At 51.9% G+C, this 26,765-nt stretch overlaps 1 protein-coding gene and 1 long non-coding RNA gene across 3 annotated transcripts in view; one reads left to right on the top strand and one right to left on the bottom strand.

Moving 5' to 3' along the window:
* Positions 1-6,869: 6,869 nt before the first annotated feature.
* Positions 6,870-26,765, top strand: part of FRMD1 (FERM domain containing 1) — a 67,659-nt gene continuing 47,763 nt past the window's right edge. The window contains exon 1 of one of the 2 annotated variants that reach the window (XM_071212533.1): positions 6,870-7,008. The gene's annotated coding sequence lies outside the window, so the exon portion shown is untranslated. Of the gene's footprint in view, positions 7,009-7,249; positions 7,357-26,765 lie in introns of those variants that run through there. The other variant, XM_071212532.1, reaches the window with a different exon arrangement.
* On the bottom strand, positions 23,949-24,565 carry LOC131276455 (uncharacterized). Its single transcript, XR_009183929.2, has 2 exons — positions 24,447-24,565; positions 23,949-24,259 (listed from the first exon to the last, which is right to left on the bottom strand). It is a non-coding gene; the product is annotated as an uncharacterized lncRNA (long non-coding RNA).

Genomic DNA, 26,765 nt, shown 5'->3' with positions numbered 1-26,765 from the left:
GCTGCAGCCAGGGGCTCCGATGAAAGTCCAGTGAAGGTTCTTGACGAGTTCTGGGAGATGTTGGCTGTCCAAAGAAGAGCTGGGAGATTCTCTCTCAATGCTGGAATCACTTCCCCTTTTAAGGCAGTCAACTGATTAGGTTAAGCGTCACTCCCTGCTGATGGCAATCTCCCTGGTTGATGCTATTATAGCCAGCTATCCATGATTTACCACTACAGTAAAGTCAATGGTGACTAAAGCCCATAAATGCCCTTGTAGTACAGTTAGCCCAGTGCTTGCTTGACCAAACACCTGGGCACAATTACCTGGCCGAGTTGACACATCAGCCTGACCATCACAGATGCTAACCCAGGAAGTCAGGTTCCAGAATTGTCTTTGCCAATTTTCACTCTGTTCAGATCAAATGAGATCACGGCTAAGGGCTTTTGAAAGGTACAGATGTAAAATAAATACGATAACATTTATAATGGTTTCCTAATAATTCACTTATTCCACAATTTCTGACCTAGACTGAAACTCACTAACTGAATGTTGAGTCTACAACATTGAATAACAAATGCAAGACAGCAGGATATGGTAGAAATTATCTGAGCTTTGTAGCAGGCAAACATCTGGGTCCCTGTTGGTTTAGCCTTATGACCTCAAAACCAAGGTTTGGATCCTCTTTGACTCTCAGTGTCCTCCTCTGTGAAGTGGGGAGAATGGCTCCTTGCACGGAGTTGGCATTATTAGAATATGGCTTTTACCCAATACTGAGGCCCTCACATCTGAATGGGGGGAGAAAGACACCTAAGTAATTACGCTGTAAATAAATTCACAGTATTGGGAGATTCCAGAGGGGGAAGCATCCAAATAGAGTTGGGAAAAACTTCCACTGAGTCGTTGCATTTGAGCTTGGCCCTGATATATGAATTTAGTCACCCAAAAATATGTCTGCAGGGCCAGCAACTCTTCTCAGTGCTTGAGTTTCAGCAGTAAAAAAGTAGAAAAAAAAACCTCTGCCCTGGTTGTGCTTTATATTGTAATTGGAAAAGTCAGCAAAAAAAAAAAAGAAAAGAAAAGAATAAATAACATAATATTTAATGGTAAGTGCTATGGAGAAAAATCAAGCTGGGGATAGAGGCGTGGAGACAGGAGGCATAAGGGAAAGTGGACATTTTAAAAAGAATAGTCAGGGAAGCGGATGTGGCTCAAGCAGTTGGGTGACCACCTACCACACGGGAGGTCGCGGGTTCAGTCCCAGGTGCCTTCTAAAGAAGACGAGCAAGTCAGCGAGCTAACGCCACAAGCTGATGCAACAAGGTGACACCATGAGATGACACAACAGGGAAACACAATGAGAGACACAACGAGCAGGGAGCAGAAGTGGCTCAAGGGATTGGGTGCCTCCCTCCGACACGGGAGGTCCCGGGTTCAGTTCCCGGTGCCTCATTAAAAAAGAAGACAAGTAGACACAGCACAAAACAAGCAGACGGCAAGGGCAAAGAAGGAGGAGAAGAGGAATAAATAAAAATAAACCTTTAAAAAAATAAAAAGAATAGGCAGAGAAGGTTGCATTGCAATGGGAGCATCTGCTTGAAGCGAGGGAGGAAGGAAGGCATGTGGCTACTTGAGGAAAAGCGTTCCAGACAGAGAGTGGCAAGTGCAAAGGTCCTGAGGCCTGCTGTGTATAAGGAACAGCTAGGAAGGCAGGGAGGGAGGGGGAGGAGGAGGAGATGAAGTCGAGAGGAAGAGGCTTGTGGCTGCCAAAGACCCACAGGCTCTTACTCTGGGAGACTTGGAGAGCCTTGGGAGGGTTTGAACAGAAGAATGACATGATCTGCCTTACATTCGAAGGGTCGTCGGTGTGGACTGCAGAAGGACAGGCGTGAGGTGGAGAGACCAGGTAGGAGACCAAGGCAAGACGGGGTCGGCCGGGCTCAGGCTGGTTGTGGTGGAGGTGGCAGTGGGTGGACCCTGAGCACCATGTGAAGCCACCTGACGGCAGGAAGGGGCATCGCTGCAGGGAGAGACCTTAAGGAAGTTCTCTTCAATTGGGGCCAGGTGGTGGGTGAAGACAAGCTTTTCAGAAGAGGCACTATCATAAGTAGGAGCTGGAACTGAACCCGGGACCTCCCGTGTGGTAGGCGGGTGCCCAACTGCTTGAGCCACATCTGCGGCCCTTCGCTCTTTTTTTTCAGATGTAAAGTGTTTGACTACACAAGTTCAAAACTGTATCCCCTTCCCCCTTCACTTCTAACTGTCCAGTAAACCCCCTGGTCAAGGAAATTCTATGACCCTCTTGGGGTGTGTGTATGTGTGTGCGTGTTTTAATTCTCTCTTGATTACAGTAATTCCACTATCTCAATTTGGCCCAAGTTACAATACATGCTCAGGGATGTGATCCAAAAAGACATGTTTGTCCCGCATGCAAAATACATTCATTACTAAAAAGTTCTTTTTCAGGCACTTTGATCTCATTTCATTCCAACTTCTAACTGCATTGTTCCTTTAGTGTCCAGAAAGATCTACAGATGAACACAGAGTAGTTAAATGACATAGTAAGGTCCCCTCATTAATGAAAAAAATGAGGGAAAAAAATGCTTAATCATATTCATATCTCACAAAACCAAACCCCATATCCTGTTTCTTACCTTTAGAATTAATAAAGTACCAACTTTGCTTTTGCTACAAAAACATTGCAATGTTAACTATAGTCCATAAATCACAACACATATTTTTCCCATGTATCACCACAGTCTTAACAACCTGTGGTAGAACATTCCTGTTTATATTATTAACCACAATCCTCACCTACTTCCAAAATCATTGCTATACATTCCCAATATTATCCTCCAGCTGTCCTCCAACCAATATTAATCTTCCTAGACTACTTGTTTTAGCACAGTCACATCTGCAAATCAACAGTGTTTGTTACATTCATTCTAATGTGTTACCATCAAGTGCAACCATTACTACATATTTGCATCTGACCTTACTGAAGGTTCTCCATACATCTAACATCTTCTCTCCCTTCTCATCCCACATTCCATCTCCCACCAACCTACACATCATAGTCTAACTCCATAAGTCTGCTCATTGCATTTAGTTCATATCGGTGAGACCAGACAACATCCCTCTTCTGTGTCTTATTTCACTCAACATAATACCCTCAGGGTTCCTCCATGTCTTATGTGCTTCCCCAATTGATTTCTTCTTACAGCTGAATCATATTCCATTGTATGAATATACCACATCTTGTTTATCCATTTATCAGTTGATGGACACTTATGTTGTTTCCATCTTTTAGCAATTATGAATAAGAACTTTTTAGGAGTAATATTTCTGTAACTAGTTGACCTGCCTTTTTCTGTTCTTTTATTTTTGCAAATTTGAAATAAGGATGTTTTTTTTAAAAAAATACATTTGGGAAGCGGATGTTGCTCAAGCTGTTGGGCTCCCGCCTACCGCATGGGAGGTCCCTGGTTCGGTTCCCGGTGCCTCCCAAAGAAGACAGTGAGGTGGCTCGATGGACAGGCATAGCAAGCTGACACAACAAGATGACGCAACAAGAGACACAAGAAGAAAAGCATGGTGAGAGACACAACAAAGCAGGGAGCAGAGGTTCCCGGTGTCTCCTAAAGAGGACCAGCAGGAAGGCAAGCTGGCGTGACAGGGATGCGCAGCAAGCTGATGTGACAAGATGATGCAATAGGAGACACAAAAGGAAAAACAAAAGTAGAGATGCAACAAAGCAGGGAATGGAGGTGGCTTAAGCGATTAGTCACCTCCCTCCCACATCAGAGGTTCCAGGTTCGGTTCCCAGTGCCTCCTAAAGAAAATGAGGGTGTAGTGAGAGATAAAATAAATCTTAAAAAAAAAAAAATACATCCGTTCCATCACAACATCCCCAAAGCCTTAAGGCATTTAGGTAACAACTCTTAAGTCCAAAGTCTCATTGAAAGCATTTATGGGTGTGTTCCATCCTGGGGCAAATACCTTTCCCTCTATGCGACTGTTAAACCTAGAGAACAAGTTATCTGCTTCCAAAATCCAATGGAGGGACAGACATAGGATAAACATTCCCATTCCAGAAAGGAGAAATTGGAAAGAAATTAGGGACCAGAGTTCCCAAGCAAGTTTGAAACCCAGCAGGACAAACTCCATTGGATTCCCAGGACTGAGTCATCTGTGGATGGGTGTTTGTCCTCCAGGCCTGATGGAGTGGTAGCCCTGCCCTTTCCAAGCATCGGGGCAGCTGCTGAGCTCCCCCCATATGCCAGGGCTTAGGCTCCCACCTCTCCAAGAATTGGGATGTTGGCAGAACTTTCCCTGAAACAGGCAGGAGGCTCCAGGCACAGAGGAGAGGGAGGCGGGACTCCCACCCAATCCAAAGGCTAAGGTGGAAGCCCCCTCTCTTGACCTGTGAAGACCTCTTCAGCCCAGACCTTTGCTTCCACAGTTCTGTCCTTGAAGTCATTTTTTTTTCTTATATTTTTTCTCCTGTCTCTATCCCTTCATTCCAGGTTAGCAGTGCTTCTGTTCCTACAGAACTCTCAATTTTGTGGTTTTGTGTCTCATCCATGCCATCAGACAAAAGGATTTCCCACAGATCCATTCTAGACAAATGCATTTATGATCCCAACTTCTTCTGAGCTGGCCAAGATATTCAGCTACACCCTCTTTAGCCAAGAGTGGTTCAGCTAAACCTTCAGGCAGAACTCTTCTCCAGACACTCACATCCCCAGAAGCTCAGGGAAGGCCCCTCTAAAGCCACTTCTGGCCCCACTCTCAGAGCGCGCTACCCAGATAGGCTGAGCGTTTTCTAAATCACCAGTTGCTGGTTCCTTGCTGTTTGAGAGTTCAGTCCTCAGTTTATCGCTTTCCTCTCTCATTTCACTATAAGCTACAGGAAGAAACCAGGTGGCACTTCCTGCCTTTAGCTCAGAAATCTCCTCAGCTAAAAAGCCAAGTTCACTGCTTCCAAGTTCTGCCTTCCACCGAATACTAGAACACAATTTTGCCAACTTCTTGACATTTTATGACAAGGGTTGCCTTTCCTCTGGTTTCCAATAACGCATTCATCATTTCCTTCTAAGGCCTCATGGGTAGTACCTTTAATGCCCACATTCTTGCCAATTTCTGTATATGGCAAATCAGGTATCCTGTATATAATAGAAACATTTTCTACAGCTCTTGCTTATTTCTGAGCCCTCCCCAGAGACTCCTTAAATATCCATAGCTCTGCCGACAGTCTCTTCAAAGCAATCTAGGCTTTTTCTATTCAGCACCTCAAAATTCTTCCAGCCTCTACCCCTTAACCAGTTCCAAAGCCAGTTCCACATTTGCAGGTATTTGCAACAGCAGCCCTCAATTCTTGATACCACAAACTGTCTTGGTTTGTCAGGCTGCTATGACAAATATGACACCGTGGGTTGGCCTAAACAAAACGCATTTAGTGGCTCACCATTTTGAGGCTAGAAGCAGCCTGGAATCAAGATCTGGACAAGGCTTTTTGCTCCGTGGAGTTCTGTGACTGTTAGCCTTGCCTGCTGTCACCCGGCAATGTCCTCTCCTTTCCGGCTTCTCTCTGTAAAGCCTCCAGTAATATGGGTTAAGACTCACCCTAATTCAGCCGGTCACCCCTTAACTAAAAGTAACATCTTCAAAGGGTCCTATTTAAAAGGGACGCACGCCCAGAGGAATGCGGATTGAAATGAAGAACAAGTGCTTGTTGGGGTACGTGATTCAACATACTGCACAGCCTCCTGCCCAGCGTTTTCTGGAATTCTGAGAAAATGTACCTGGTTGAACTGCAGGCTTAGGTTCTGAGATGACAGTTTTTCAGCCACAGGCTGGACCATCCTTATTTCACCACCAGAACCAAAGCAATGTGGCAAATAAAAATCTTCATAATAAAACCATTTCCAATCAGGGCTGCCCTGCCACGGGAGCCCTATTTAAATCCACAGCTGGGAAGCTCTGTCACCTCTGAAGTACTCTACCCCTTACTTATTTACATCTCCTTTCCTGGGAGAAGCTGGTAAACGCCCTAGTTTAGGGTAGAAAACAATGCTGCAAGGTTCAGGGCCAGGTACCCTAGCATGGATGTGAATACAAACAAGTCTCAGATTTTTTTTTTTAAGGTACCAAGGGTCAGGTTTGAACCCAGGACCTCATATGTGGGAAGCCCGCGTTCAACCACTGAGCCACATCCACTTCCCCGAGTTCGGTTTTTTTTTTTTTTCATTTGTTTTGCTCGTTGCTTGTTTTTTCCAGTAGGCACCAGAATCAACCCGGGACCTGCCATGTGGGAGGTGGGCACTCAACTGCTTGAGTCACATCTGCTCCCAAGGCTCACATTTTACATCAGCTCATCCAGCAAGGGGCTCAGAGGATCCCCCCACAGCTCTGCTTTTTCTCAAAGGTCGCACGTGCCTCAGGGCATTGGCACCTGCTGTTTCTTAGTCTGGGAAGCTCTTCCCCCAGTAACCCACAAGTCTCCTTCCCTCCCATCTAGAGGTTTCTGCGCTAATTTCTCTAGTCACCCCAAGAAGCGGATTAACAGTGAGGCCAATGAACTTGAGGCTTCAGGAACCCCCACTTCCTCAGCGCCTTCCAAGACGCTGTAGCTAATTTCATGTTCTTAAAAATCTCACATCCACGCGGAGCGAGCGGGTGGAGCTCAGTGGTTGAGCGCCTGCTTCCAATGTATGAGGTCCGGGGTTCGATCCCCGATGCCTCCTTAAAAAACAAAAAAACCTCGCATTCCTTCTCAGAGGCCCCCCACAACGGCATAATCTTTATGCCCCACGGATCACCCCATATAAAATCTCGGGCCCGCCCCTTACCCTGCCCACGTGTGCCTGCCAGGCTCCCAGCGGGCGAATCAAACCTCCCCGGGGGGCAGAATTCAGCCTCCGCGCCCCGCTGGGTAATTCCCAGCGTCCCAACCGTTCCCAGCACGTCTTCGGAGGAACCCAGGGGTCTGGTCCCCCGCGGTGGGACGTCTGAGACCCCAGCCGGGAGGTGAGTGGGCGCCGACCTCGGGGACCCTGCGAGCGCGAGGCCAGCCGGCAGCCCCCCGCACGCAGCGGGGCGTGAGTCGGGGGTCGCCCGGCCCCTCGCGGGCGCAGAGCGCTCCCCGGCCGGGGTCCCCGCGGCCCCGGGGTCAGCCGCCCGCCCCGTCCCGGCCGAGGAGGGGTCGGCTGCGGGGAGGGGCGCGGGCGACGCGGGCCAATCGCGAGCCCCGCGCTGAGTCAGCCGCCCGGGGATGGCCCGCGGCCCGCGCCTCTCCACGTGGCACCCACAAAGCCGCCCCGCGCGCGGGGGTCACGCCGCCCGGTTCCGCGGCCGGGATCCCGGGTTCCAGCGGAGGTGAGCGCGCGTCTCCGCGGGCGGGCAGGGGCGCCGGGGGCTGCGGGGGGCGCCCCCCCGGGGCGAGGCGGGGACTCTGCGCCCGGGCGCCGGGGACAGCGGGCGGCGGGGCGAGAAAGCGGGCGCCGGGCGCGGCTGTCACGGCCTCGCCGGCTCTGCGTCGCGCTTGTGCCCCGCGCACCCGAGCTGCGGGGCTGCGCGGGGCTCCCGCCGGCCGCCCGCTCTGGACTCGGTTATTTAGCGGGGGCGGGGGGGGGGGGGCATGCGGTGTCGCCTTGTCCCCCCGACCCCGCGTTTCTTCTCGGGGCGACCTGTCCCGGGCTCGCCCCCTTGCCTGCCCTTCGGGGAGTGCTCGCACCACCCACCCCGCCGGGCCGCCGCCCCCTCGGTGTCCCCTTCCCGCCACCCCTGGGCCAGGTGTGGCCTGAGACCAGGTGCAGCCCCTCCAAGGAGGGCTGTGGACTCCGCTTTCAAAGTTCACCAGGGTAGTGCTGCGGGGGCTGGAGCTCCTCGCGACCTCTGTCGCCAAAGGGCCCAGAGACCCCTGGATATTAGGGCCATTTTAGTGCACTTTCCAGCAGGTGTCCTAGCTGCGTGGCTTCTACCAAAAGCGTCGTGTTTCTCATGTGGAAATGAAAATAGCCTAAGAAATGCTTGGGAATATCCTGAGAACCTGAAGTCAGCTGGTTGGGGATTTCTGAATTCTCAGAGGGCAGTGACTTGCTGTCAGGTGGTTTGGGGAGCGTTGTGTGCGTGTGTTACTGAAATAGGGTGAGAAAAACGACCTCTTGGCATTTCATTTCAGATACGGAACAACATTTCCTTTGTTCAGTATGATCTTCTAAAGCTCCTTCTTCCTTCTTTGAAAAGAAGGCTTCCCTGGGGGAGGAAAAAGAAAACGCCTGGAGTGGAAAGTGGGTGCAAATGTAATTGGGTGACCCAGGAAGCCTTTGAGGGGGGGATGGTGTTTTGGGGATGGGGCGCGTGTCTTTGAGTGCATCTCCGTGAAAATCCACAGCTGCTCTCCGGGAAGCCCTGGCCTCTTCCTGCCTTAAAAGCTTCAAAACTTCTAACCTTTTCCAGTGGCACCTGCCTGCCTCAGCCACAACCCACCCCACTCCTTAAATCTTAACAGAAAGGTGGCTGGAGACAAAAAAAGTGCACTGTGCCACACCTACCAGCAAATTCCAACGGTTGGGGGGGAGGAGGGGACAGGAGCAAATCCAGCTGGTCTTTAGAAGAGACGGAAACACAAAAGCACACCGCTGGGGGGGTGGCTCTGCCTGAGCCCGCCCCGCTGGTGAAAAGAGCTCAGGCTCTTCTCTTCTATAGACCCCCGGGGGCAGGTGGGCCAGCTGCAGTTTGACCTAAGGAGGCGCAGCGTCCCCTTTCCCCCTAAAAATGGGGCGTGCCTACTTCCCACACCTCGGCTTTTACTAGGATTTTCTGGTGGCCAGGGCTGCGGTGACCTTTCAGCCGGCGAGGCACAAGAACCTTCCAGACCCGTCCAATGTCCACTGGCCGCCTAGAGACATGAAGCTAGAGGCCTCTTTGACTTGGGGGTCCCCTTCCTGATTCTGGGGTGCAGCCCATCTGGGGGACCAGGGCATTCTGGGAAGGTGGGCTGCCCCAAGAGGTTGGGGCTCCAATGGGACAGAGTGTCCAGGCCACATTGAGAACTTTCCAGACACAGTGCACTTGGCCTCGGCTCTGAATCTTGCAGGAGTCTAACCTGGCACCCACCAGACCCCTTAGGTGAATGAGAGACATGAGCTTGAACCTGAGGAACTCTTGGGCACCTCAATGTCAGGACTTGATCTTGCTTTGCTTTCGGGGTCAGGGCGGGCTCACCTGCCACCCTGGGAGGCCCAGTTCGGCCAGCACCAGCTGTCTTTAGTGCTCCTTCCTTAGCCATGGGCTCTCCTCAATTCTAACAGAGATGGGGAGAGCGTGTGAGAAAGAAGGACTCCTACACGGGGATAGGAAACTCCCGAGCGGCTCTAACTCCCGAGGAGCTTTCCTCAGCCAAGGTTTGGCTTTTGCAAAGAGTTAAGCTCTCCGGAGAGATAAGTCATCTGAAAGAAGCGTTTTAAAGCTTAAAAGCATATTCACCGTGCCTATTTATTCAGTCGCCTAGAGGTAGGCGGTGAGATCAAATCGAGGGGCCATGAGTCATTTGGCAAACACTGTTCAGAAACCGAGGAGCTCAGTCGTTTCTGTCACTTTTTTCTTTTGAGGCGGTACGGGGCATCGAACCCGGGACCTCGCCCGTGTAAAGCAGGTGCTCAACCACTGAACTCCACCTGCCCCGCGGTCACGTTTGTTTTGAAGTCTCCATATTCTGACAAGAGAAGTCGTTTCCTTAAATTCGGTGTGAAGTGTTATCAAGAGGCGCACTGGGCACGAAAAATGGGGAATGGCAGGTCAGGTCCCTGTTCTGCACGGGGGACCGTCTCCGGCCCTCTCTCCGTGTCATCGGTCAGTTACGGCCCACAGGCGCACTGCATGGTGGCCGCCCTGCCTGAGCTCTTCTCCCAGCCCGTGGCCGGGGGAGCAGGAGAAGGTTTTTGTCCGAGTCGGGGACACTGACAAGCCTAGCCCTCTCGTTGGCTTTGGCCCCGTGACCCAGGAAGTCTGGGCTGGAGCCAGTTTCCTGGGACCACTCCCAGCACCGCCTCGAGATGATGATGGACATCACTTGTGATCACCAGGGGACCGTTCACCAAGTTCCTTCAGTCACAGGTGAAGGAAGGAAGGAGGTGCAACGTTTGTGCTCCCAGGGGATGCAACCCCGGAAGCAGCCCCGAGAGGCATTGCCACACCTCCCAGCTGAGGAGGGGAGCTGAGGGTCCGCGGGGCTAAAGACCCTACCCCGGCTGACCTTGGACCCGTCTGCCTTTGAGGCTAAGTGCCCCTGCCCTCTGCACCTCTCCCTGCAGGCCCCTGGACTCTGAAGGACGCGTGCCCTTTGCTGTGGACTGCTTGACCTTCGTAGCCGCAACTTGACCTTGTGTGCACAAGCCTCTCCCCACCTCCTGCACACCAGGCCTGCCTGGGGAGGGAGAAGGGGCAGAGGCCCAGCCCTGTGGGGAGAGCATTTGAAAGGCACGGTGGAGGCTGCAAAGTTTTGGCAAAGGCTTATCGGGCACTTGTGAGGTGCTAAGAATGAAGGCTGGGCACTAGCATGCCGTGGTATGCAGGTACACACCCAGTGTGTGCCCTCAGAAAGCCCCCCGCCATCGAATGGGACAGACAGAAACATTTTTCATGCATTTGCACAGATGTAAGTAAAATCGCAACTGTGCTAGGTGCGCTGAAGAAGCATTGGTTTTATGAATTTATTGAGCAGCTACTGTGTGGCCTGGGGATACTGAACAAATCACCGCCCCTGAAGTTTACGTTCCAGGGTGGGTAGAGAGTCAATAGTTAAGGAAACCTAAAGGGACAAGATATGGGTGTTTAGAGAGTGATAAAGGGCTCTGGGGTGGGTTGCCCTCGGCTGGGTGCTGGGAGAAGGCTGCTTCGAGGGCCAGTGTCCTTGAGACCCGAGGATAGGGAATTCCTGGCAGAGGGAAGAGCATGTGGGATGGCCCAGAGGTGACACAAGTCTGATTGATTCCAGGATCAATAGGAAAGCAGAGGGAGAGCGGCAGGAGACGAAGGCAGGGCTCTCGCTTGAGAGCAGGGGCTAGAACTAAATCTGGAGTCCGGTTGGTGCCGCCGGTTCTAGATAGGGAAGCAGGCTTGGCTGGTGTTTTCGAGCCCCCTTGGGCTGCTGTGCAGGGAGTCCAGGCCCAGGGGCCCAGGCGGTTGACAGCAGGATGGGCAGAGGGCTTGCTGCAAGGAGAGCCGAGGCAGGAGACGACCACGGAGGTGGCACTGGGTCGGGGGGCAGAGCCTGGGGGCATCTGCTTTGCCCTCGGCTAGTTTGTGGGACCACAGCATGCGTTCCCCTTATCTGTCCCCCACTGGATGTCACCGGGGTGTGCGGAAATAGATATGTGGATAAAAACGGGGTAAGTATCTGGGTGCTTGGCTCTCCCCATCCGGGCCCACCCTGGCAGCATTCTGAGGGCGCTGGGGGAGCAGGACTCGGGGGCTGCTACCCTTTTCCACCGTGACCCCTAAGAACCAAAGTTTGGCCTCATGGCCCGGCACCTGCCCACCGGGTGGAAGCAGCAGCGCTTCTGCGGGGCAGCTGCGTGAAACAGCACTCGCAGTGGCTGCCGTGCCGCAGGTGAGGTCTGGGGCTCTGGGCCCCCCGAGATGGGCTGCCTTGATCCCCACCCCCTGCGGTCATGAAAGCGACTTAGCGGGTGGCCACTGAGGGTGTCACGTTTTCAACACTTCCACGGGGCCGATGGCAGCACATCCTACATGAGGGAGGCGAGTGGGGATGGGTGGCGTCTGTGGCTGTGTCCTGGGACACAACCTAAGCCGTCTTCTCCTGATCGCTGTGATCACAGATGTGTGGATGAGGCGTTTGGGGAGCGAGGAACCCTGGAGCTCAGGGGCCCGGGCTGGAAGCAAGCCCGGGCTTCTTGGTGGCGTCACCCGGGGCAGCTTTTCTCAAGCTTCTCTCTGCTCAGGTGCAAAGCAGGGGTGAGAGCTACCTTGCAGGGGTGTGGGAGGAAGCTGTGGTGTAAAACGCGCCTCTCCGCCTGCTAGTCCACGTGCTGGGCTCAAAAGAAAGAGACACTCCGGGGGTGGGTGAATTTCTGGGGTGAGAAGCCTCCGTTCTCCTGGGAGCCTCCTCCTTTACCCCCACCCCGCTCCCCTCCCGCGGGCCTGGAGATGATGATTTGCGTTGACATCACAGGTGGACTCTTCCTCTCCCCTGTTTACTTTTGGACCCCAGGCGGGATAGGTTGTGACCCTAATAGGTGCATGACTTTCTCTTTTGTTGTTGTTTTTTTATATATATATATTTTTTTATTTTTAAAAGATACATAGATCCACAAAATGTTACCTTAAAAAAATATAGGAGGTCCCCATATACCACCCCCTCACCCCACTCCTCCCACATCAACAACCTCTTTCATCATTGTGGCACATTCATTGCCTTTGATGAACACATTTTGGAGCACTGCTGCACCTCATGGATTATAGTTTGCCTTGTAGTTTACACTCTCCCCCAGTCCACCCAGTGGGCCATGGCAGGACATACAATGTCCAGCATCTGTCCCTGCAAGGTCATTCGGGACAACTCCATGTCCCAAAAATGCCCCCACATCACACCTCTTCTTCCCTCTCCCCGCCTTCAGCAACTCCCGTGGCCACTGTCTCCCCATCAATGATATAATTTCTTCCCTTGCTGGAGTCACCGTAAGTCTATCGTAGAATACCAGTAAGTCCACTCTAGTGCATATTTTATTCCCCCATCCTGAGGACCCTGGGATGGTGATGTCCACTCCACCTCTAAATCAGGATGGGGCTTAGATCCCACGTGGCTGATGGATGCGATTCTCCTGCTTGCAGCTGTAGACCCTCTCGGTTCCCTGGTGTGGTGATTGACCATCCTCACCTCCCTGTTAGCTGACCTGGGTAAGTCCAACGAACTGGAGAGGAGGTGCTACAACTCCGCTGAGGCTCAGGGCCCAGCTGGCACATGGACAGCCCAGAGGTTCAAGTCCCCTGGGCGTACACCAACCCCAACGCCAACCACTGGACTTTGTTTTTGAATGGACAAGTTCAAGACCAGGGCCTCCTGGGCGCCCCTCTGGGGTCTGCGGTGGAACTTGACAGGTGCTTCGTGGCTGCGCTGGGGTCTGGGCGGAGCTGCTGGGAAAGCCCTCCCCTCTCTGTTAGCGGAATCTGCGGGGTGGGCAGCTGCCGCCCCCCACCCATTGCTGTGCCCCACCCACCAATGCTCTGCGCCCATGCTGCGCCCACGTCCCACTGCAGTGCCCTTCCCCAGGGCCGTGTCCCTCCCCCACTGCTCTGCCCCCTCCCATTTTAGGCCCCGCCCCCAGCGAGCTGCCCCTCCCCGAGGCCATGCCCCCTCCTCGCTGTTCGGTGCCAATGCCGGAGGGAAATCCGTTTTTTGTGTTCCTTTTTTTTTTTTATCTTTGATAGACGTTTTAAGGGACTTCTATTTTGGAGGGGGGGTGTGGCAGTACAAGTTTTAAAAAATGCCATTAGGAGGTTTCAAAACGGGGGGCAGGACTTCCTTAATTACAAGTGTCCCTGGCCGCCCGGAGCAGAGTCCCCTGGGCCAGCCCTGAAGCCCCAGGTCGCCCCCCGGCCATCAGACCAGCCCCCCGGGGTTGTGCCGTGACCGCACGTGCAGTGACCGTGAGACTTTGAAAGGAGCCCCCCATCTTCACGCCGGGCATTTCCTTGGCTCCCCCTGAGAGGATCAGCCCCCCCCCCCACGCCCACTCCCCCTCCCCACTTCCACCGTCCTGGGTCTGCGGACAGAGCCCCCCTGCCTCGGCTGGCTTCTCCCCCGTTTCCCCCCACCCCCAAGGTCAAGCTAATTTGCTAAACCAGTCCCTGCTAAGAGGTTAACGAGTGATCCTGGCTTCACGTGTTTCCCTTTCCAGAACATTCGCAGGTGTTCCTGGCCTCCGTCTGAGTGGGAGGTGGGTGTGGGAGGCGGGGGCCGCCCCCCTGCTCCCCGCTTCCCTTCCCGCTCGGCCCCAGCTCGGCCCACGTGGCAGAATCTCCCCCGGGAGTTCCCGGGCTTAGCGTCCTCCACTTTGGACGTGACTCTTCCTTTTGGATTCTTTTAGAAACGTAGGCTCTAGAAGGAGGGGACTTACTCCTCAGTGCCGGCAGGGGGTGCTCCCGGAGGCTGGGGGTGCTTTGGGGACCCCCCAGGACGCCGCGCGTCTTTGGCAAACCTCAGGTGTTTGGAGAAACCACCCAGCGCCTTGTAAATATGCTTCGGCCTTCCCACCTGTCACCTGCCGGCCACCGCACCTGCCACCCTCCCCACTGCAGGGCTTTGTTGTCACTGAAACAGCAGGATTCAAGAATGGTGTGTGTTTTAACGCAGCCTGATGCTGTTGATTAAAAAAAAAGTTCCTATGTCTTTTAAATCATCTTTTGATAACTTTGCCATGAGAAAAGCAACAGTTTGGAGCGATAGTTTCTTTTGAGATGTGGGAAATCCATGGGGAGCCTGTCGCAGTTTTTTGTTGTTTGCCAAAGAGAACCGGGTACTGGCACTGGCTTCTTACTCTCGTTAATCTAATGGTTGTGTATAAACACTGCCGGCTCCTGGGGCCCGCTTGGCGAGGACAAGGATGTGGAAATGTGGAAGGTTCTGGATGAAAAGTCGTTTAGGGCTGCGAGCCCGCGGCCTCACCGGAATCCTCTCCTCGTGGGCAGTGGTTCACACTTGCTGAGTTCAAGTTCAGATGGAGGGACCGCGAGGGGATCCCGACACCCTGACAGACGCCAGCCTTTATTGCACGCCTACTGTGCGCTAGGTATTTCAAGTCTGACAGGGGAGTCGCCTCGTCCACCATCAGTTGGCAGAGCTGGATGGCCTCAACGATGCACCAGTTTCCTCCAGATCGTCCTTTGGAAATGGTGGGTTCTCTTTACTGCTGGGAAGTCCAGTGTTGATGAAACATTTCACCGACTTCGTCGAGCAGTTAACAGATGAACTCTAATTCCCACTGCCTTCCAGCAGAAGGTTCACACAGCGGTCGGTTGTGCTGGCGCTTACCGCTGGCTCCCGCGTTGCTGTCCCTTCTGGAAATCAGGGAGAAGGGAAGGAAGCAGACGTTGACAGAATTTCCGCTGCCTTGCTCCGCACAGGATGTGTTCACTTTGTCTCATCAGGGCCCAAGAGCCACATTTTCCAGGTCACGCAGCACCCCCAGCTAGGGACTCTGATCCTTGAATGTGTAGATTCCTGATGTTAAGCCCAGAAAGAAAAGTAAAAACCCAGTCACTTTCTCCTTCCATAAGACTAGTCTTTGATTAGTTATCTCTAAAATTTCAGGGGTACCCTTCATTTACTGTTGCAGGGGTTGGGAAAGTCTTGTCCCATTGAGTACCTCATCAGGGTGTGTACCCAAGACCTTTTTTTTTTAAGATTTATTCCTTCATTCCCCCCTCATTGTTTGTGCTCCCTGTCTGCTTTCTGTCTGTTGATTGTGTGCTTTCTGTGTCTGCTCATCTTCTTTTTAGGAGGCACTGGGAACTGAACCTGGGACCTCTTGTGTGGGAGGGAGGCACTTGGTAGCTTGAGTCACATTCATTCCCTGCTTGTTGTTCTCTCCTTGTGTCTCCTCATTGTATCAGCTTGCCGCACCAGCCTGTCATTTCAGCTCACTGTCTTGCTTGTCTTCCTTAGAAGTTACTGGGAACCAAACCCAGGACCTCCCATGTGGTAGGTGGGCACCCGGGCTTGAACCACTTCCACTTCCCCAAGACCTCTTTCTAGAAATTGCTAAAGACTCCAAGAATTGGGGATCTACCCTGGGGCCCCCAGGCTGGGGAGAACCAACAAGTATCAGAGAGGGTGCCCTGCGGAGACGGTGGGAGAGCAGGGTGGAAGTAGCACTGGGCTTGGCATTTGGGTTCTAGTTTCATTGAATGGTTCTATTCTTGGGCAGCTCTCTTATCCCTTTTGGATCTCAGTTTCCTCCACCTACAAAGCAGAAACATATGAGCCTTCTTGTCTCATGGGATAATGTACAGGAAAGCTCTTGGAAAAGTTTAAAGCCCCACCCAGATACAAGGGCTTATAGAGAGGTGGCCCACGAGATTAAAAGTAGGATGAAAAGGGAGGTGGGGGTAAAAGGAAATAAGAGGGACAGGACAGGCTTCGCTGAAGAGGGAGGAGTTTTAAGAGCCGATAGATTTGGGAAAGTTAAAAAACTTCCTCAGGGTCACGTGACCAGCAGGTGGCCAGGGAGGGATACTGGCCTGCTAGGAGCACCTCTTAAGAGTGTTTCCCCAGCGGAGCCCCATACGTTTAGGGTCACTGAAGTCACAGCACACCACCACACAACACAACACAATAAAGCAAAAACATAGTTTTCACTTCACCTCCAAACACCAAGTTTATCCACATTGAAATCCACCTGTGTCAACTCATCTTCATAAAATTCTCCCAACGCTTGTGAGGAGCAGCAGTCTACTTGCTTGTTCAGAGACTCAAATCGTTCAGTTTTTTCTGCTCATTTAACTTTTTTCTGCTCTAAACAAATACGTGGTCAACACGGTCTGCGAAAAGGTTCCAAAAACTTTTGGCCTCTAAATCCCTTGGTTTCCTTGCTACGAAGATCTAAGAACCTCAGTAGACTCTTTGGTGAAAAGAGTATGTGTTTGTCCTCATCTTCTTGACTTAAATTTCTAGGATACTGCAGTAACCTTGAGCAAAGGGAAAACCTTGGGCTCCTTCCAGGAAATCTGAGTCCACTTGTAAAAGTTAAACAAATGTATTAGCCGAGAAGGATACTTGTCATGGTCTCCAGTGACATTTCCGTTTGGGGTTGGTCATGTGATACAGAACGTGTTGGTTCTTTGTAGTTAACAGTGCTTCTGTTCAGGTCTGGAGAAGGGGGAGTGGTTAGAGTCCAAGATAGAAAAACATGAGTTCTGAGCACTCTGGAACTTAAGACCATTTTCATTGACCAGCTTTGTGCTATCTAAGAGTCAAGGCTACCTTTGGTGCATCTCATTCTTGACCAGGTCTACCTGATGGGACTTGCCGTGGTCTTTTAATTGGGTTAAGAGTTTGTTCAATCACTGAGTCTTTACTAAGAACCCTCACTACCCAAACATTTTTCGAAACACTGAAGATGTACTGGTGTACCAGCCTTTTGGTTTTCTAGGCTGCTCAAACAAACACCATCCCTTGGGTTGGCGTAAACAATGGGAATTCAATGGCTCATGGTTTTAGGGGCTAGGAAAAGTCCAGTTCAAGATCATCAAGGCAATGCGTTCTTCCCTAAGACTGTCATTCGAGGGCTTGTTGCCCGCGATCCTTGGTCCTGGGCTCCTCTGTCACATGGCAGTGCACATGGCGGCCTCTCTTGGCCTCTCCCTTCTCTTCTGGATTCCATTGACCTTCAGCTTCTTGCTTCCTGTGGCTTTCTCTCTCTGTGTCTGTGGCTCTCTCTCTCGGAATTCCGTTCTTCTTAAAAAGGACTCCCGTCACAGGATTAAGACCCATCCTGATTGAAGTGGGCTACACTTTAACTGACGTCACCTTATCAAAAGGTCCTACTTACAACAGGTTCACACCCACAGGGATGGATTACGTTTAAGAACACATTTTCCTGGGATACCCAGCTCCAAACCACCACCAGCAAAGTCTCTGCTCTTAAGTAGAGCAAGACAGATATCAAGTCAACAAGAACGATCGTTAAGTGTCAGAAAGAAAAATAAGGATGATGTGATGGCGTCTCTTTATGGGGAGTACTCAGGGCTGAGTGGGCAGAGAAGTCCTCTCCAGAGGGTGACATTTGAGCTGAGATGGAAGAGCAGAAGGTCAGCCAGGTGAGAACATTCTAGGTGTGCCAAGGTGCTGAGGCAGGATGCAGCTTCACTTGTTTAGGAAACGTAAGGGGCGCCAGCTGGGGAGGCTGGTGGCTGTAACCTGAAAACATGGCTGCTGGGTCCTGGCTCTGGACATGATTTCTCTGTAATAACCACCTGCTTGGAATGAGTTGGACTTGTGGAGGGTAAGACTGGGTCCGTGATGAAGTGGGGAGTTGAGTATGCTGGGACCTGGGGGTGCAGATAAAAAGGCCATTCTGGTTTTGATCAATCTTCTTTCCATTTCAACAAAATTGAGTAGACTCTGGGCCCCTCCCTTGGGTGAGTGATAGGATTCAATTCAGCATGTCTTATGGGTAACTGCTAGGTTGACGTTGCACTCTATGTCATGGGTTTTCACAGTGGGACCTCTGGAGCAGCTGTGTCAAGGTCACCTGGGAACTTGCTAGAAATGCAGATTCTTGGGTCCCATTGACCCAGATGCTGGGGGCCACCCTCCCAGAGTTTATGTGTTGACCTGAGGTTGTCTCCAGGTGATTTAGATGCCAGTGTTTGAGATACACTGTTCTATGGGTTGAGGGGACACACAAGAGGTAAGAATGGACCTTCCGGTTAATAGCTGAGTGAGGACGAGCTAGTCCTTGGAAATCTTGAGAAAAGCAGTACAAGTAAGAGGACTTGAGGAAGGAATCATGGTGAAGATGAGATGATTGGAGTCCACAAAGGATGGAGATGAATTTGGATAGAAGGAAGAGAAGGGAAAGGGTATCAGAGATTTTGGAAGAAAGAGCCTGAACAAAGTTTCAGAGGTGGAGTGAACAGAGTTTGTGGAGGAGAATTCAGGGGAAGAGGAATCTTGGCTTTTGACCTGGCTCTTTATAATAGTCTGGGAATTCTTGGATGGGCCAAGGGGTGGGGAGATGGACTCCGTGAGGTCCGCCCAGCCCCGTGTTGCCTCCATGATTCTCTTGGCAAAAGCAGAGGCGTGGGGGACCATCCAGAAGGGCGCCATGTTGAAAGGGTGCTTAGATTGGCAACAGCCATTTTCATTACTAGGCAGTGTTTGTCCAGAACCAGAAAGATTTGGGATGGCCTTTCTCTTTTTTCTTACGACCTTGAAAAGTTGGCAGCAAACGTTCATGAAAATAATACCATCTTTTTTTTAAAGCAGGTATGGGGGATTGAACCTGGGACCTTGCTCAACCACTGAGCTACATCTGCCCTGCAGTAATACCTCATTCACAGTTTACAGGACACCTGTTTGCTGAGGAATTCAGGGCAGTGAAGCACGGACCTATTAGTCCTTGATACCCCTGAGAAAGGTTACGGCTTCTTCCAAGGGCCTGTGGGAGCTGGCTCAGGCCAGGCAGTTACGGTTTTCTTGGGAACCCAGTGCCTTCCAGCAAGTGATCCAGAAGGATGGGTATAGGGGAAAGGTCTTTGGATTGGAAGCCAGGAGACCTGAATTCTAGAGCCATCTCCGTGAGCCACCTTAATTTTCAAATCTGTAAAATGGAAATGGGAGCCCACCCGAGAGGATTTTTGAATCGATTTTGGCAAATATTCAAAAGCAGCTTGTACAGGAGCACAAAATGAGTGTTTATTCACTCTTAAACTCAACATCTCTTTATTGCCTACATACAGTGTGCCAAGAACTGTCTTGGCTCTGAGAGATACAGCAGTGAATAGAACTCTATGGAGATTTCTTCCCTCAGAGGCAGACAGACAGACATAGACATACATAGTACATAGGTAGATAAATGGATGTCAAACTCTGCTGAGTGCATAAAAGGGAAAAATAAAACATGGCGGTCAGGAATGGCCTTGCCAGTCCTGAGCCATGTGAGCTGATGTCTGAAAGCAGCGAGAAAGGAGCTATCTTGGGAAGGAGGTTCTGTGCAGAAGAACAGCAAGTACAGAGATTCAGGGGCAGGAAAGCAAGGGGGTCAATGTAGCTGGAGCCAAGGGAGCTAAGAGCTAGTGGATGTTGATTGAGAGGGTGGTGGGTGAGGCCAGCATGAACTCACAGGCCACCATAATTTTCAGCTCTGTTTTACTCTGAGGAGGTGGGAGCCATGTGAGGATCCTGAGCAGGAGTGATGTGACTTAGCAAACTCACCGGGGCTGATGTGTTGAGAATGGGGAGGTGGGGGGGGGCGGGGGAGTGCAGACCCTATGGGGGCCTCCTGCAACAGTCCAGGCTAGAGGGGAGAGGGGAGTTGGTTAGATAGAAGCTGGATGTACTTTGAAGGTAAAACCATCAGAATTTTTTTAACAAATTAATTTTTTTAAAGGTTTATTTATTTCTCTCCCCTTCCCCTCTTCCCCAGTTGTCTGTTCTCTGTGTCTATTTGCTGCGTCTTCTTTGTCCGCTTCTGTTGTTGTCAGCAACACGGGAATCTGTGTTTCTTTTTGTTGCGTCATCTTGCTGTGTCAGCTCTCCATGTGTGCGGCGCCATTCCTGGGCAGGCTGCACTTTCTTTCACGCTGGGCGGCTCTCCTTATGGGACGCACTCCTTGCGCGTGGGGCTCCCCTACGCAGGGTCCCCTGCATAGCAGGGCACTCCTTGCGCGCATCAGCACTGCACATGGGCCAGCTCCACATGGGCCAAGGAGGCCCAGGGTTTGAACCGCGGACCTCCCATGTGGTAGACGGACGCCCTAACCACTGGGCCAAGTCCGCCGCCAACAAATCATTTTATTGATACATATTAATAAAACATACAGCTCATCAAAGTGTACAGTCTGTGGTCTAATCACGTAGCTGTGCTTTCATCGCTTCAATCATTGTTAGAGCATTTTCATTATTTCAATAATAATAGTAAACCAAAAAACAGACAAACGAGAAAATTCTTCACCTCTCTGTCTCTCTGTGCTTCCCCCTGCTGAACATAGCTGCTATTTCTGGCTATTCTTGCACATTTCTTTCTTTTTTAAGCAGTTTTATTGAGGTATATCCACATACCATATGATCTATCCAGCATACATGATCAATGGCTTTTAGTATAATCACAGTGGTGTGCATTCGTCACCACAGAAAAGGTTTAGAACAACATGACTCCAAAAAGAAAGCTCCGCATCCCTTAGCAGTGACCTCTCCATCCCTGTGTCCTTCCCAGCCCTACGTAACCACGACTCTAATTTCATCTTTATAAATCGACTAAATTTGCATTTTACATAAATGGACTCGTATAATATGTCATACTTTGAAAACCGTCAGAATCTGTTCGCAGTCAGGATTTGGGGCGAGAGAAGAAAGAAACAAGGAGAAGCCCCGTTGCTCCTGGCCTGAGCTGATAGGTGGATGAAATCGCCGTGGCCCAGAGGAGAGGCCTTTTTGGGTGCCTCTCTTTGTTGTTAGGGGCTCTGCAAATGTTTCCTGAGTACACAAGCGAATGGACCCTGCCCGATCGCCCTTCAGAGTTGTACTGACCCCCCCTCCCTGTGCCTGTCTGTCCTCTCTCTGGCCGGTTCCGTGCGTTTCGGTCTTTTCCTGGGTTTTCTAGCAGATCTGAGTGGCAGCATCTGAGGTTCGGTGGACCTGGGGGCAGAGTGTCTAACACAACGGGTTTCTGGGGCAACCCAGGGGTCTGCCCTGGGATGGGCAGGCAGGGGTGGGGTGGGGGGTGCCCTGTGCATAGAGAATTTTTTTTTAAGATTTCTTTCTCTCCCCTCCCCCCCCCCATTGTCTGCTCTCTGTGTCCATTCGCTGTGTGTTCTTCTGTGTCCGATTGTATTCTTGTCAGCGGCACGGGAATCTATGTCTCTTTTTGTTGCGTCATCTTGCTGTGTCAGCTCTCCGTGTGTGCGGCGTCATTCCTGGTCAGACTGCTCTTTTTTTCGTGCTGGGCGGCTCTCCTTATGGGGCGCACTCCTTGCATGTGGGGCTCCCCTATGTGCAGGACACCCCTGCGTGGCACGGCACTCCTTGCGCGCATCAGCACTGCCCGTGGGCCAGCTCACCATATGGGTCAGGAGGCCCTGGGTTTGAACCTACCATATGGTAGATGGACGCCCTATCCATTGGCCAAGTCTGCTTCCCTCTTCCATAATCTCTTATGTCAAGCCCGCCCAGGTGACTTCTGGAAGCTTTGCGAGTGTGGCTGGGTTGCCCCGAAGAGGCACATCCCTGCTGGTGGGAAGGCCCGTGGGGCTTCCCCTGACCCCCAAACCTCTCGTTGGAGACTCAACTCCAGCCCTCCTCCTTCCCGGATCCCCTGGATCCCCACGGCCTTCCTCCAGCTCGTCTGGGCACCCACCACAGAGGCCTCCATTCGGCTCCCCCTCCTCAAGTCCAGGAGCCAGGGGTGACCCCTTAGTTGACCCCAGGCTGGCCCCTGCCCTCCACGTGGGCCTCCTCGGAGGCAAGGGCCAGTGGTGCCCACCCCGGGCATTCATCTGTGCTGGCGCTGCCTTCTGGCATGGAACGTGGGGTCGGCGTGCCGTCCGGCCAGGCGCTGGAATTCGTGCCTCCTGCCAGCGCTGCACATCCAGGATCTCACTGGTCAGCCCAGAAAGGGACCTTCTGGCCCTCCTGTCTGGGCCCTCACCAGGCTCCCGAGGGCATGCTGGCGCCAGGGAGGTTTTGTAAATCGCTTACTCCCTTTGGATTTTTTTTTTTTTTACTTTTTTTGTAGCAACATGCACAGCTCAAATTTTCCCCTTTTAACCACCCCTATTAATTGAATGAATGAACTGAATGAATGGAATTAATTCCATTCACAGCGTTGTGCTCCCATCACCGACATCCCTTTCTCCAGCTTTTCCCCCCTCAAACAGAAGCCCTGCACCCACTAAACTTGCCCCACCCTTTCCCTGATTTTTTTTTTCCCATCCAGTAGTTTAAAAAAGTTTTTCAAAATTAGGACACGCCGCACGATACACACAGACATTTAGTTGGAAGAAATAGCTGACCTTTACGACGTGGAGTCTGCTCTGATGTTTTCTATTTTATTGCTTCTTTGCGTCTCTAACCAACACCCCTGATCGCCCATTCTGAGAATGGGGAGCAAGCTGCAGCTTGAAAAGCACCGTTTTAATCTAAGCTTCCTAGAAATCAGTTGTGATGGTAGTGGACAGGCTATTTCACACACGAAGAAGCCGAGACCCGAAAAGGTAAGATTTTCCTTCAGGTCTAGCCTTGGCACATTCAGTGAGTAAGCAAGTTGAACTCATCCTTTTACTGGAAAGAGATGCCGGGCTGCTGGGCCCCCTCTCCTCTTCCTGGAGCCTCCCTGGGGCCCAGAAGGTGCTAGAAGCTGTGGGCAGTTCTTTGCCCGGGTCTGGACTTGCTGGTTTTTGGGCGGCCCCTCTGGGCTGCTGCCCCTCTTGGAGAGGCTTCCGAGGAGGGGCCAAGCCATTTCCAAGCAGGAACACACGTGGGGCACCCTCGCCGAGCCCCGTACACCAAAGTAATTGATTTTTATTAAAAATCCAGGGAGGGAAGTGCCTTGTCCCATCTCACCCCAAAGAGGAAGAGATCAGGGCATCCTGCTGCCTCCCCAGGAATCAAGGGACAAATGGATTTCCTTCTCTTCCAGACCACTGCTGAACCCCAGAAGCTTTGTGCGTGGGTGTGGGGGGTGACGATCAGCCAGACCCGGAGTCCTGCTGAGCTCCGGCTGCGGTTCTCGACGCAGCGATGGGGGGCGCCCCGCGTGTCCCTGTCTCCCCCGTTTTACACGCAGTGGAGGTTTAACAGGTGCTCGCTGTGTTCCAGTGAGTTCTTTCCACTCCAGTTTTCTACTTGGGGCTTTGAAGGGTTAACTTTTTTTGAAAGGCTCAGTGGTCCATCATATATTTTTCATGTTGTGTAAATTTTTTTTAAAGATTTATTTTTAATTTATTTCTCTCCCCTTCTTCCTCCCCTCCCCTCTAGTTGTCTGCTCTGTGTCCATTCACTGTGTGTTCTTCTGTGACTGCTTCTATCCTTATCAGCGGCACCTGGAATCTGTGTTTCTTTTTTGTTGCGTCATCTTGCTGTGTCAGCTCTCCGTGTGTGCCATGCCACTCCTGGGCAGGCTGCGCTTTCGTCGCGCTGGGCAGCTCTCCTTACGGGGCGTACTCCTTGCGCGTGGGGCTCCCCTACGCGGGGGACACCCCTGCGTGGCAGGGCACTCCTTGCTCACATCAGCACTGCGTATGGGCCAGCTGCACACGGGTCAAGGAGGCCCGGGGTTAGAACCGTGGACCTCCCATGTGGTAGGCGGATGCCAAATCCGCTTCCCTAATTTATTTTTTTAGGAGGTACTGGTGCTTGAACCCGGGGCTGCATGCATGTGAGGCAGGCACTCAACCACCGAGCTTCACCATCTCCCCACATCCTGTAATTTCAACATCAGCAGTGCTTTTCGGGTTGTGTTCAGATTAACCTTTTATTCAACTTGGTTGCCTGCCTTTGCAGATGTCCTGAAGTTTTGTTCATTTGCAACTCCGTCCTCTGAAATAGAAACCGTTCTGTTAGGATACACACACCAAAATACCCACGGAGGTGTCCCTTACTTCCTACAGTGATACGGTTGCCCCAGTTTTTGTTTTCCCCTTTTCGGAAAGTGACTTGAACACCTCAAAGGCCAGTTTCACTGCGAAGTAACTTAGCCCTGGGGAAGGTGTGATAAAAGTCCTACCCTTCAGGTCCAGGAAAGGAATTGCCTCCCCTTGCTTCCACCCGCTGGCGTGTCCTAATCGGTTTGGTCTGACTCAGGAGCAGAAGCCAGCGGGCGGGTCTGTCTCAAGGTCGCACTGGGGTGAAAGTGCACCCGGCAGCTTTATCAGGGGAGTGGACTTGGTTTTACGGTGCCTCACGTGGTGGCCGTTTGTGCAGGCCGGGGGGCGGGGTGAGGGCCGCGTGGGTGTCCTTGCTGTCACCGGCGCTGGCGTGAGCTGCTCCCGGCGCCAGGTCCAGGGCCCGTGGGAACCTGGCTGCTTGCGCGCCCGTGACCCCGGGAGCCTCGTAGCTGCGTTGTCCCTGTTCACAGCCCGCCTCCTACTGCCCTGTAACCATGCGTGCATTCGCCTCTGCCACCACCCTGGCGCTACGAGGACTTCTCTCTCCCTGGCTAGACCCCCAGGTCCCCGTGCCCTTCCTCCTTTTAGCAGGGCGCCCCTGGCCCTTACCCCGCTACTTTGCATCCCGAAGGTGCTTGGCCATGGGATGAGTGATCCCCAAGTTTTAGAAGTTCACGGGAGAGGTGGTTCCTGCAGCGGCTTCCCCGTGGCAGGGGTGATGGAGGTGCACTTGAAGTGGGTGCGTCAGTCAGCAAGGAATGAGTGACGTGTGGAGCTGGCCCATGCGCAGTGCTGATGCGCGCAAGGGTGCCCTGCCACGCAGGGGTGTCCCCCGCGTAGGGGAGCCCCACATGCAAGGAGTGCACCCCGTAAGGAGAGCCGCCCAGCGCGAAAGAAAGTGCAGCCTGCCCAGGAATGGCACCACACACACAGAGAGCTGACATGGCAGTTCATGTGGGAAGCTAGAATGTTTAAGGAGAAAGAGGTCCTGCTGCAGAGCTGTGTGATGTAGGGTACAGCTTTCTCAGCCAAAAACCAGAATATCACATGCTACGAGATGTGCCGTCTCTCCTCTGTGATGAGAGGCCAACTTTCTAAAGAAACTCTCAAGCCAAACGATTGTCTGAGTACGTTTAACAGGTTTCTCAGAGTCAAAAGATGAAGCAACAAAAAGAAACAGATTCCCGTGCCGCTGACAACAACAGAAGCGGACAAAGAAGACGCAGCAAATGGACACAGAGAGCAGACAACCGGGGTGGGGGGAGGAGGGGAGATAAGTAAATAAATAAATAAATCTTTTTAAAAAAAAAAACAAGGAATGGGTGAAATTAGGGTGTTTTTAGCCGCCTGGTTCACGACAGCGATGACTTTCCGAAACTGTCACCGTAGAAAGGAGAAGCCAGTTCACGCCCCAGACACGAGCTGATCGCCTTTGTCTTTATTAATCTTCTCCGTGCTCTGTTTGTTGGGTTTTAATTGAGGTTAAGGGGTCTGAACGAGTGGCAAACAAAAACACGGCCTCTGCGTTGCCAGCAAGAAAACACTTCTAGCTGCTTGTTTTTTGGACAAGGCCTTCCCTGGACTCCAAACATAAACATGCAACTGGCTACCTGCAGGCTAATGACCCTGAGCGCTTTCTGTCGTGTGCCACGTTGTGCGGACCAGGCTTGGATTGCGAAACCCGCTGCTGCCCAGCGGCCTGGACATGTGTATCTGGGCCCTACTGGGCCGGCGAAGAGGGGGGCCCCACGTGCCCCAGAACGTGCAGACCCACGCTGTCCTCTGTGGTCTCGCACATCGGCTTAGTCAGTGTAGCAAAAGTCACAGTCCCTGCATTTTCCCCCAATACTGACCTCTAGCCTTCTGGAATAGGGGAAATCACGACTGGAGTTGGCTAATGAGAATGAGCGCCATTGATGCGATTTTGGAATGGGGTGTCTTTAGGTTTTGGGAAGAGCATTGCTTTGGGTATTAGAAATGTTATAGGGAAGTGGATATAGCTCAAGCAATTGAGCTCCCGCCTACCACATGGGAGGTCCCGGGTTTGGTTCCCGGTGCCTCCTAAGGAAGATGAGCAAGACAGTGAGCTGACACAACAAGAGACACATGGAGGAAAAACATAATGAGAGACACAACAAAGCAGGGAGTGGAGATGGCTAAAGCAATTAGGCTTCTCCCTCCCACATGGGAGGTGCCAGGTTTGGTTCCTGGTACCTCCTAAGAAGACCAGAACACGACAGACAGACACAGCAAATGCAAATGACGAGGGGGTGGGGGAGAAATTTTAAAAAATGCTATAGCCGGGCACCCTCAATAAATCATTTAGCTCCTCTGTGCCTCAGTTTCCCTACTTGTAAAATGGACAAAAATATGTTTCATTTGACCAACGTTCCTTCTCTGGAATAATGGGAGGATAAAAGACATGCTGCACTGCAGAG

This window comes from Dasypus novemcinctus, chromosome 28, assembly GCF_030445035.2.
Source record: "Dasypus novemcinctus isolate mDasNov1 chromosome 28, mDasNov1.1.hap2, whole genome shotgun sequence".
In the NCBI taxonomy this organism is placed as follows: Eukaryota; Metazoa; Chordata; class Mammalia; order Cingulata; family Dasypodidae; genus Dasypus; species Dasypus novemcinctus.
The sequence above is the reverse complement of the archived record's forward strand: the minus strand, read 5'-3'. Positions and strand labels throughout refer to the sequence as shown.